This window comes from Coregonus clupeaformis, chromosome 15, assembly GCF_020615455.1.
Source record: "Coregonus clupeaformis isolate EN_2021a chromosome 15, ASM2061545v1, whole genome shotgun sequence".
NCBI classification, from domain to species: Eukaryota; Metazoa; Chordata; class Actinopteri; order Salmoniformes; family Salmonidae; genus Coregonus; species Coregonus clupeaformis.
Genome location: NC_059206.1, coordinates 41163217 through 41174922, shown reverse-complemented (window position 1 = coordinate 41174922; position 11706 = coordinate 41163217). Strand labels below are relative to the sequence as shown.

Sequence of the window (11706 nt, the reverse complement as noted above, 5' to 3'; positions counted from 1 at the left end):
GCCTGGACATGTACTGGCTTAAGCAGGGGGACACGTCTGGCACTGCAGGATTTGAGTCCCTGGCGGCGTAGTGTGTTACTGATGGTAGGCTTTGTTACTTTGGTCCCAGCTCTCTGCAGGTCATTCACTAGGTCCCCCCGTGTGGTTCTGGCATTTTTGCTCACCGTTCTTGTGATCATTTTGACCCCACAGGGTGAGATCTTGTGTGGAGCCCCAGATCGAGGGAGATTATCAGTGGTCTTGTATGTCTTCCATTTCCTAATAATTGCTCCCACAGTTGATTTCTTCAAACCAAGCTGCTTACCTATTGCAGATTCAGTCTTCCCAGCCTGGTGCAGGGCTACAATTTTGTTTCTGGTGTCCTTTGACAGCTCTTTGGTCTTGGCCATAGTGGAGTTTGGAGTGTGACTGTTTGAGGTTGTGGACAGGTGTATTTTATACTGATAACAAGTTCAAACAGGTGCCATTAATACAGGTTACGAGTGGAGGACAGAGGAGCCTCTTAAATAAGAAGTTACAGGTCTGTGAGAGCCAGAAATCTTGCTTGTTTGTAGGTGACCAAATACTTATTTTCCACCATAATTTGCAAATAAATTCATAAAAAATCCTACAATGTGATTTTTGGAAAAAAAAATGCTCAATTTGTCTGTCATAGTTGACGTGTACCTATGATGAAAATTACAGGCCTCTCTCATCTTTTTAAGTGGGAGAACTTGCACAATTGGTGGCTGACTAAATACTTTTTTTCCCCACTGTATATGTCTGAAAAGGGCTAAAATCACCACTTTCATTGCGATTTTCTCAATAAAATTGTCAAATCCTTCCTTCCTCCCAATGAAGTTTCTAAGTCAGAATTGCCAGAACAATCTGAGATACGCAAAATAATTTTGTGCTTTCCTGGCGTGGAATCGCCCACAGAAACCGGAGAAGAGGGATACTGATCTGACAGGTCAATCCAACTGCTGGTAATAGTTCATGAGAATCCACTTTATCTATGTTCCTGTTCCTGAGGCTGTATCGTTGGCAGACACCTGCAACCCAGAGAAAATGAGAGCAGAGCGAGAGGGCCTGCAACTTCAAATAGGCCCTGGGATTTATGTCAAGGATTCCAATCGGCAGTGGCATTATCAAAGCCCCCAGGCCACTATCTTTGGAACTGCTTATCAAGTGGACAGGCTCCGGGCTCTGCACTACAGGGGATATTTCCCTTTGAGGATATGGCTATGGAGTCGGTAATATTCTGAAAATTCAGGAAAAACAACCATTTGTAAAACATAAATATGATTTGTTAAGTTGTATGTGAAATCATACAAAAATACACTTGGCCTAGAATACTAGTTTTGGAATAGAGATGATTTAACTAGAGATGAGTGGCTCTTTTACACCTTCACAGCAAGAGATAGACATTCCAATTATCAGTCCTTACTTTTGTCATTCTCAAAGGAGTCGCTGCAATAATGAATGATGATCCAGAATTAATCATTATATCTTAGGCAAATGAGAAAGAGCGTGATGCCATGGTCAGAATTAATCTGAATCTGAAACTCTTCAGGGTATTGATTCAAAGGCAGACAGACACTGGAGTAGAGAAGTAGGGGGGTGATGACTCACTGAACTTTAACTCTGAATTCATATCAGAACTGCCCCTCAATTACAATGGCATCATTTGTCCTGTAAATTACCTAATATCATACCTACTTACTGTAATATGGTCAAATTGTCACTACCCAAACTACAGTGACATGTAGTCAGGGTAGGCAGGGTAGGTAATGCTTACCCTGTGAAAATATATTATCTCATGTTTTTTCTCAATGATTCTGGTGGTTTTTATGCTCAAAATATTTTTTGGGGTTGCTAAAACTGCATCAAAACCTCAGGAAAGGTGCCAGGGTATTCATGCCTTTCTTTCCATCCATTCGAATCCATTCAAATCCTTGACGCACACAGCCTTTCCTGACTCCAGTCATTGTAACGGACATGGTCATCATTCGCTCCTTTGCCTAGCTTGAAATAGCTTGAGCCGACTTAATATATTGAGCATGCATACTGCCTAAATGTGTTGTGTGGGTAATGCCTGGAGTAAACTGTGCACATTTGGGCATGTCTACATCATTTGGTGCTTGCAACTCTGAAATGAACAAAGCTAGCTAGCTAGCAAAATTAACCTGACATATTAACACTACTACTACAATGTAAAGCCCAAGGCATTTTTCCTTAAGAGTCTATTGACGCACACATGGGTCAATCTAAGTAACATAATAAAAAAATCCCCATCAAAATCTGTCAATTTAAGCTAGTGATATCAGGTCTTTTGCATGTGCTGCGTCTTAATCCACCACATCCGCCTATGTCGGCCTTCCGCATCTGCTAAACTACTAAAATGTCAATGTAAAATGTGTGGAAGGTGGCCGAACTACAGCGTTTTCTTTTAGACCATGAGACATCCCGAAAATCGGTCTTTCCTCAAAAACATCTGTAGCGTCCAAACTATTATGATCTCTCTATGGAAAGGGGAGACCCTCGCAAACACGATGGTGTTCTCCGTTTTGCTCTACGACCCCCAGAAGTGTCACGGGACTCGTCTGAAGTCGGTAACGCTGATGTGGCAACTTCTGTCTGTAGAGTCCGAACCGTTTGAGCTACAAACTAATATGTTTCATGGGACTCGGCTGAAGGTAACCCATTCAAACGAATGGAAGTATGGAGGTAGTTTTGTGCCAACAAAGATAAGGGGTTAAATATGTGTCCATAAAAGCAAAAATATCCCACCCCCCCCCCAACGGCTTAGACTTTTAGAGGATAACTCAAATACGTATAGTACGTTGAACTTAAAATATTTATGTGGTACTGACTCAAAACTAAATGAGAAGTCAACATTTTTTAAAAAGTTATGATAAATCCACTTTTTCCCAGCATGCTCTACTGCAGGTTGATGTTTTGGTATTGTTTTTAATGTCTGTGTTTTGTAATGTACATTGGGTGATTGATTGATTAATCTTATGGTACACAAAGATAAATAATATACATTTTTCTAAACTAATCCAATCACCAGGGGCCTCATGTACAAAGACTTGCGTTGAATTCATACTAAAACATTGCGTACGGACAAAGCCATAAATGTGCGTACGCACCAAAAAAATCTGGGGCCTCATGTACAAAGACTTGCGTTGAATTCATACTAAAACATTGCGTACGGACAAAGCCATAAATGTGCGTACGCACCAAAAAAATCAGATGTATGAATCTCTGCGTACGCAGCATTCCACATACATTCTCTTTGTACATCCCAATCAACGCGAAATTGAGCGCACATGCACGAGCACCACACCACACCCTGTCTCCTCCCTCAATTAAATCAATTTAAATATGGTAATTAGGCCAATTTGGCAAAAGAAACCTGCAAGAACATGGCTAAAGCAAGCAAGAAACGAAATTTCACTGAAAACGAATTAGAGGTGCTACTATCAGAGGTAGAAACAAGAAAAAATATTTTATTTGGAAATCTGTCCTCTGGAATTAATAACAAAAGAAAGAAAAAAGAGTGGGCGAGTTTGTCTGATGCCGTCAACGCGGTGGGATCTGAGAGTCGCACCGTAAATGAACTGAAGAAGAAATGGTCAGACATAAAGGTGGAAGTTAAGCGGAGAACTGCTGCGCACCGACAAAGTGTGGGCAGAACAGGCGGTGGTACAGGGACCGATGAACTTGCACCCTTTGATCAGAGAGTTGCCTCTATTGTAGGAGACAAGTTAATCTCTGGAATCGTATCCGCTGATGTAGGAGACTCGGATATACTACAGGACTGCCAGCAAGGTGACTCAGATTTATTTCCTTAAATTTGATATACATAGCCAGCCACCGTTTAATTTTAAAATGCATGCAATATAGCAAAAGGTACACCAGAGATTTCACGTATCCACTGCTTTTATTGCAAATGCGTGTACCCATTAATAAGGAACAGACTCAAATTACTGTTAAGATGTGCCTGTGTTTAATTGGACTTAGGAACCGCAGGAATGTCCACTGGCACGCACTCAGAGTCCGCACCACCTGAGCAGCCAGAGCCCATTCAGTCCAGCGTCTCCCGTGTCTCTAATGTTCCCCCAGTGCTGAAGCCCGTCCATCTGGCCGTGTCTTGACGCATGCTGTTCTGGAGTCACAACAACAAATTGTTAGGGCCATTGAAGAAATGAACAGTCACCTTAAAAATGTCACTGACGCACTCACAGAAATAAGCCATTCATTAAAAGAATTGGTCAAAAAATGAACTTTGTGTCTGAGTACCATTTATATTGTCGCAATTACACGTTGACGGGCCTGAATGGCTTGTTGATTGTGCTGCACATATACTGGTCCTGGGTCAGGGTCATCTGGCGGTGCCCCCCACCTCACCAAGGGGTATGCCATGCCTGTGCGCGGACATTGTGCAGCACTCCACAGGCCAGTATGATGCGGCAAACCTTGTCAGGGCGGTATAACAGCATCCCCCGGTCCTGTCAAGGCAGCGCCACCGACATTTCAGCTGCCCAATCGCCCGCTCCACAACTGACCGAGTGCGGGAATGGGCATCATTGTATCTGCGCTCTCGGTCAGTTTGTGGGTTGGTGAGGGGGGTTAACAGCCACGTCTTTAGTGGATAACCACTGTCTCCTGATGGGCAGTAATAATAATTACAGACACAAACATTTTACTTTTAGATAGAACCATACATTTAAATGCATAACTTACCAAGTAGCCACCCATCGTGCACCCTGCCAGCTTGGAGTCTCATCCCAACCATGCTGTTTGTAAGGATATATGAATCATGGGTTGACCCAGGCCACCTTGCCACAATATTTGTTAGGCGCATTTGTGCATCACATATAATCTGCACATTTATTGAATGGAAATGTTTCCGATTCACATATGCAAATTCGTCTTCAGATGGCGCCTTTATAGCAATATGTGTGCAGTCGATCGCTCCGATTACATTAGGAAAACCGGCTATCGCTGCAAATTGCGCTTTGATGTTTGGCTGGTCACCTGCATCGTATGGGAACGTTATATACCTGGTAGACAAGCGGATGATGCCGTCCCATACAGGTGGCATTGCACGGCTCAAACACGACTGGCTTATTCCTGAGCGGTCTGCCAGTTCTCTTTGGAAAGAACCGGTTGCTAGGAAACCAAGTGTAGTAAGCACCTGTAAAGGAACGGGTAATGCGTGGCTCCTCACTGTCTCTCTTTCCAAATTCGGACCCAACTCAGCGCAGAGCTCCAAGAGTATAGCCCTTGGAAATCTGAAACGGCTGATGAGCCAGTCATCGTCGTGGGCCAGAAAATCACCGTGGTCCCTAAAAACTCGTTCTCTCCGGATTTGTCCATTGAAAATGTCTTCTAATAAAGCCAAAGCTGCCATTGCTAGACGGGTTGTATCAATTTTCACATCCTTTATATATGTTCTTACTTAATTGCATAATTAATAGAATATTCTAATAAGACTCGTGTGACAATAATATGGCAAATCATTTATCAATTACAAATTATAAGCAATATCTGGCAGGTGCGATAGAACAGTTCGTAGTGTAATGTTTGCCACTTCACTTTATTGCCTCTATGAGTCGCCAACGGACAAACATCACAAAAATGTACGTACGCCAGGCCTGAAGTTTACGTGGAAGAACGCACATTCTTACGTTAATTTCACTGTTAGTACATCTGACCGTGAACGTGAAAGCTGGCGTACGCCGTGTTTTCGTGCGTACGCAAGATTGATACATGAGGCCCCTGATGTATGAATCTCTGCGTACGCAGCATTCCACATACATTCTCTTTGTACATCCCAATCAACGCGAAATTGAGCGCACATGCACGAGCACCACACCACACCCTGTCTCCTCCCTCAATTAAATCAATTTAAATATGGTAATTAGTCCAATTTGGCAAAAGAAACCTGCAAGAACATGGCTAAAGCAAGCAAGAAACGACATTTCACTGAAAACGAATTAGAGGTGCTACTATCAGAGGTAGAAACAAGAAAAAATATTTTATTTGGAAATCTGTCCTCTGGAATTAATAACAAAAGAAAGAAAAAAGAGTGGGCGAGTTTGTCTGATGCCGTCAACGCGGTGGGATCTGAGAGTCGCACCGTAAATGAACTGAAGAAGAAATGGTCAGACATAAAGGTGGAAGTTAAGCGGAGAACTGCTGCGCACCGACAAAGTGTGGGCAGAACAGGCGGTGGTACAGGGACCGATGAACTTGCACCCTTTGATCAGAGAGTTGCCTCTATTGTAGGAGACACGTTAATCTCTGGAATCGTATCCGCTGATGTAGGAGACTCGGATATACTACAGGACTGCCAGCAAGGTGACTCAGATTTATTTCCTTAACTTTGATATACATAGCCAGCCACTGTTTAATTTTAAAATGCATGCAATATAGCAAAAGGTACACCAGAGATTTCACGTATCCACTGCTTTTATTGCAAATGCGTGTACCCATTAATAAGGAACAGACTCAAATTACTGTTAAGATGTGCCTGTGTTTAATTGGACTTAGGAACCGCAGGAACGTCCACTGGCACGCACTCAGAGTCCGCACCACCTGAGCAGCCAGAGCCCATTCAGTCCAGCGTCTCCCGTGTCTCTAATGTTCCCCCCCAGTGCTGAAGCCCGTCCATCTGGCCGTGTCTTGACGCATGCTGTTCTGGAGTCACAACAACAAATTGTTAGGGCCATTGAAGAAATGAACAGTCACCTTAAAAATGTCACTGACGCACTCACAGAAATAAGCCATTCATTAAAAGAATTGGTCAAAAAAATGAACTTTGTGTCTGAGTACCATTTATATTGTCGCAATTACACGTTGACGGGCCTGAATGGCTTGTTGATTGTGCTGCACATATACTGGTCCTGGGTCAGGGTCATCTGGCGGTGCCCCCACCTCACCAAGGGGTATGCCATGCCTGTGCGCGACATTGTGCAGCACTCCACAGGCCAGTATGATGCGGCAAACCTTGTCAGGGCGGTATAACAGCATCCCCCGGTCCTGTCAAGGCAGCGCCACCGACATTTCAGCTGCCCAATCGCCCGCTCCCACAACTGACCGAGTGCGGGAATGGGCATCATTGTATCTGCGCTCTCGGTCAGTTTGTGGGTTGGTGAGGGGGGTTAACAGCCACGTCTTTAGTGGATAACCACTGTCTCCTGATGGGCAGTAATAATAATACAGACACAAACATTTTACTTTTAGATAGAACCATACATTTAAATGCATAACTTACCAAGTAGCCACCCATCGCGCACCCTGCCAGCTTGGAGTCTCATCCCAACCATGCTGTTTGTAAGGATATATGAATCATGGGTTGACCCAGGCCACCTTGCCACAATATTTGTTAGGCGCATTTGTGCATCACATATAATCTGCACATTTATTGAATGGAAATGTTTCCGATTCACATATGCAAATTCGTCTTCAGATGGCGCCTTTATAGCAATATGTGTGCAGTCGATCGCTCCGATTACATTAGGAAACCGGCTATCGCTGCAAATTGCGCTTTGATGTTTGGCTGGTCACCTGCATCGTATGGGAACGTTATATACCTGGTAGACAAGCGGATGATGCCGTCCCATACAGGTGGCATTGCACGGCTCAAACACGACTGGCTTATTCCTGAGCGGTCTGCCAGTTCTCTTTGGAAAGAACCGGTTGCTAGGAAACCAAGTGTAGTAAGCACCTGTAAAGGAACGGGTAATGCATGGCTCCTCACTGTCTCTCTTTCCAAATTCGGACCCAACTCAGCGCAGAGCTCCAAGAGTATAGCCCTTGGAAATCTGGAAACGGCTGATGAGCCAGTCATCGTCGTGGGCCAGAAAATCACCGTGGTCCCTAAAAACTCGTTCTCTCCGGATTTGTCCATTGAAAATGTCTTCTAATAAAGCCAAAGCTGCCATTGCTAGACGGGTTGTATCAATTTTCACATCCTTTATATATGTTCTTACTTAATTGCATAATTAATAGAATATTCTAATAAGACTCGTGTGACAATAATATGGCAAATCATTTATCAATTACAAATTATAAGCAATATCTGGCAGGTGCGATAGAACAGTTCGTAGTGTAATGTTTGCCACTTCACTTTATTGCCTCTATGAGTCGCCAACGGACAAACATCACAAAAATGTACGTACGCCAGGCCTGAAGTTTACGTGGAAGAACGCACATTCTTACGTTAATTTCACTGTTAGTACATCTGACCGTGAACGTGAAAGCTGGCGTACGCCGTGTTTTCGTGCGTACGCAAGATTGATACATGAGGCCCCTGCTGGCCTGATGTGGCCTGTAAACCATGAGTTTCAGGCCACTGTATTAGGGTAAAGATAGGCCTCAAAATAAGGCCTTATGAGATATGTATTATATTGTCATAAAGAGTTGAATTATAATAATAACATTTGCCTAGGAATGAATTCAACAACCATGTCTCTATCACTAACAAATACAGTCACGGATGATAACTCTACAATTCACTCGAAAAGGCAAGGCACACTGGGAAATTATATTGGAGGCGCAGCTTAGTTGGGGTGTATTTTATATAATTTTTAAGCTGATACAACGCAAATCTGGATTTCCTATAGGGTCACAGTGACTATCTGTTTGAGTAATGACTACAAAATCACTACAAAGCAACTGTACTCAGTAACTGTACTCAGATATATTACGTGCAACGAGTTTCCTCAAAGGTTTTGAGAAATGACAGCACAATGGGGTTTACAGTGTACGATACTGCGCCTCAAACATTTTCAAAGTTGGAATCATCATGGAGGGTTCGAAGAGTGGAACATCAACTATAATGAAAGTTAAGACCAGACACAGCATAAAGCAGACAACACGTGACTTTATTCATGGACAGGCAAAGCAACCACCATCTCCCTCACTGCTAGATGTCGGGCAGGCAAACAGTGAGTACTGGACAGTCTACTTGTCTGAAACATCATTACCAATTAATACTTTTTACTCAGACTTGAAGATTTACTTTTACTTTGTGGATGTAGTGGGAATGGGGCTTCTCCGCCGCTCAATGCGGGACCAAACTTTGGCTTCTACAAGATGGATGCGACTAACTACATTAACCATTCTTTCTATGTGCTGGCTGCCCTGCTGTGTGCATGCAGAATAAAATAATGGACATGGGGTTATGCTGTGACTTCTACAACGCTGTCAAAGAGAGGGAAGGACAGTAAAAGTAGGCCTAAATGTGTTTTCCTTTGCAATTTGTGGGTTAACCTTTTACTGCAGTGGGCTAAAACAGTGTTTCTTGGTGGTCTTAAACAAATCTACTTGAAACAAAAGTATACACCTAACACCCATGGTTATGGGCTTAAAAGAAATAAACAAACAGATATAGAGTTGAAATGTATAACATTTTGAGTTTGCATCCCAATATTACAATTTATATACAGTACATGCATCACAGAAGACTGAACTATACTGTAACAAAGCCGTTTGAGATAGAAACACCAGATTTGTGGCGGGTTTTTTGAAATAATGTTTATTAATTATGAAATTATAAAATATAGGAATAACGTTTCACCTATGAGGCCACTAGAGGGCGATTTGGTAAATAAACGGATATCAAAACCGACGTTCAAAGATGTCACTACCCATTCCCACTAGAGCTACAGTAATTCACACGCACCACCCTTAATGTCAAATTCAAATGCAACATCCTTCAATGCTTGCAGCTCTACCTACACACACTGCTAGTGGAATGAGCACTGTGTTTAACAATGCCTGCTAAATTGGGTTAAATTGCTAATAATCAAAAACATAAAACAATGTTAAATATTAAGACACGATCACAGAAAGTAACTAATCAAAAGGTGAAGTAGATTTAACCAATAATAACAGTTTTGGAATTTATCAAATTAAGTTGTTGGACAAGGATGTTGGAAAAACTCAGAAAGCTCATGCAAATAGTTACCTCTTTTTCTTTTTGAATAACCCCCTAGTCGACTGACGCACCGGTGCGTCAATCTAAGTTAGATAACAAAGAAATACTCATTAAAATCTGTCAGTTTAAACTAGGGATATCAGGTTTTTTGCATTGGATCCACTGCATCCGTCAGTGTCGCACTTAAAAAATGAATGGAAGTATGAAGGTAGTTTTGTGCCTAGCCAAAAAACGAAATATTGTTTTTATATCTCCTAGATTTAGGACAGACACTTCAAAACCTTGTTACCATTTCTTTGATGTTTTATTTTCAATGTCCCTGTCCGGGATCAAAACCCAGTCCCATCAGATAAATGTTTCTCTATTTGAGAGTTTGTCTGGATGCCACCTGCGTCCATCTTATCTTATCACTCCCTGGGCCAATCTCTTTCACTCCAAATGACCATTTCACTCATTTTTGGTTCAAGTGCCTGAAGGACTCGTGGTATCATGTGACATTAACAATGATTTGACCTCCACCCAAATCCCCCAATCGATCCCAACCCCACTCCAACCCCCCACTTTCACAATTTTTCTGAAAGACACATGAGCTACATGATGTAGGCAACTTGAAGCAGCAGCAAAATAACTACACTTTAGTTTTGAGCTGTAGCTTCCCACCAATACAGCACCAACAACACCAGGCAACCTTACCTTACCTCTTAACTTATCTTATTTCTTCTGCCCTCCAGAGGCAGTAGCATTTCATAAATGTCAATCAAGTAACACCTGTTTGGCTCTATTTCAATACTCATTGAGAGATTTTGAGAATGGTTCTTTCACCACAGTTGGCACCTTGCTCATTCACATGGGTGACTACAGTACTACTAATATTGTTCTTTATTGGTGCCCTAGCTACAATGTAGCACCCTGACAGTGTCGTTTGTATTCGGTGTGAGTCCCCCTCTACTTTATACCAATAAACACCCAGCGATACAGATGATGATGCCCTTCTGTCAGAAAAAGCTGCTCTGAGTGGGTCATTTAGGAGCTGGTAAAGAGGAAATGATCAACAAGCAGGTCTGTAAATTTACTCTTAATGTGTGCTCACACAACCACGACAACCCTCCACCCTGTCATTGCATTCACATCAACATACAATTATTGGATGTACGGAATATTCAGTTTTCCTTCCCAGTTTTGGTCTATATCATTTTCGATTCCCCACAAAGAAATAATAAAAGCTAGCTATGAATATTTCATTCTGTATTGTTGGAATGGCCACAGTCCATGAGCTGTAACTTTTTCTCAATTTCCATCTGCATCTCTGCCAACATCGCAGCTCTTTACTAATGGAAAGATTTGTATTCTGTATGATAACCTGTCAAATCGAATAGGTTTTTCCAAAACAAAAGGAAATCTAAAATGTGAAGTCAAGGTCCAAAAGAGATCGCAAGACATGAACATTTACTCTTTACCCATGAAACATTTTCATTTTATATGGTGAGTTTTACTTGTTATGTAAGAGAGGAAAGCTAATGATTAGAGATACATGTATGGCTCATCAAGTCTGTGAGACGTTTTGACTCCTGTTCGGGCCTACCCTGTCCAAAATAGGAGCTGTGGGAAGCCTCCTGCTAGATAAAGCTCCTGGCTCTAGTCCCTGTTTTCACATTGCCCATAAACCCAATTGAGGCCATATGCCCATCAGCGACAGCTATTCTATCCAGTCTATGAGTACAAATTGAAATGGGCTTCCTCTGTCAATCATTGAATTAATGAAACCCCCACACATT

General features: G+C 42.3%; 1 long non-coding RNA gene across 1 annotated transcript; it reads right to left on the bottom strand.

Moving 5' to 3' along the window:
- Positions 1 to 7113: 7113 nt before the first annotated feature.
- LOC123492658 lies at positions 7114 to 7507 on the bottom strand. The gene is made up of 2 exons (XR_006661825.1): positions 7265 to 7507; positions 7114 to 7187 (listed from the first exon to the last, which is right to left on the bottom strand). It is a non-coding gene; the product is annotated as an uncharacterized LOC123492658 (long non-coding RNA).
- Between the last annotated feature and the right edge of the window lie 4199 nt (positions 7508 to 11706).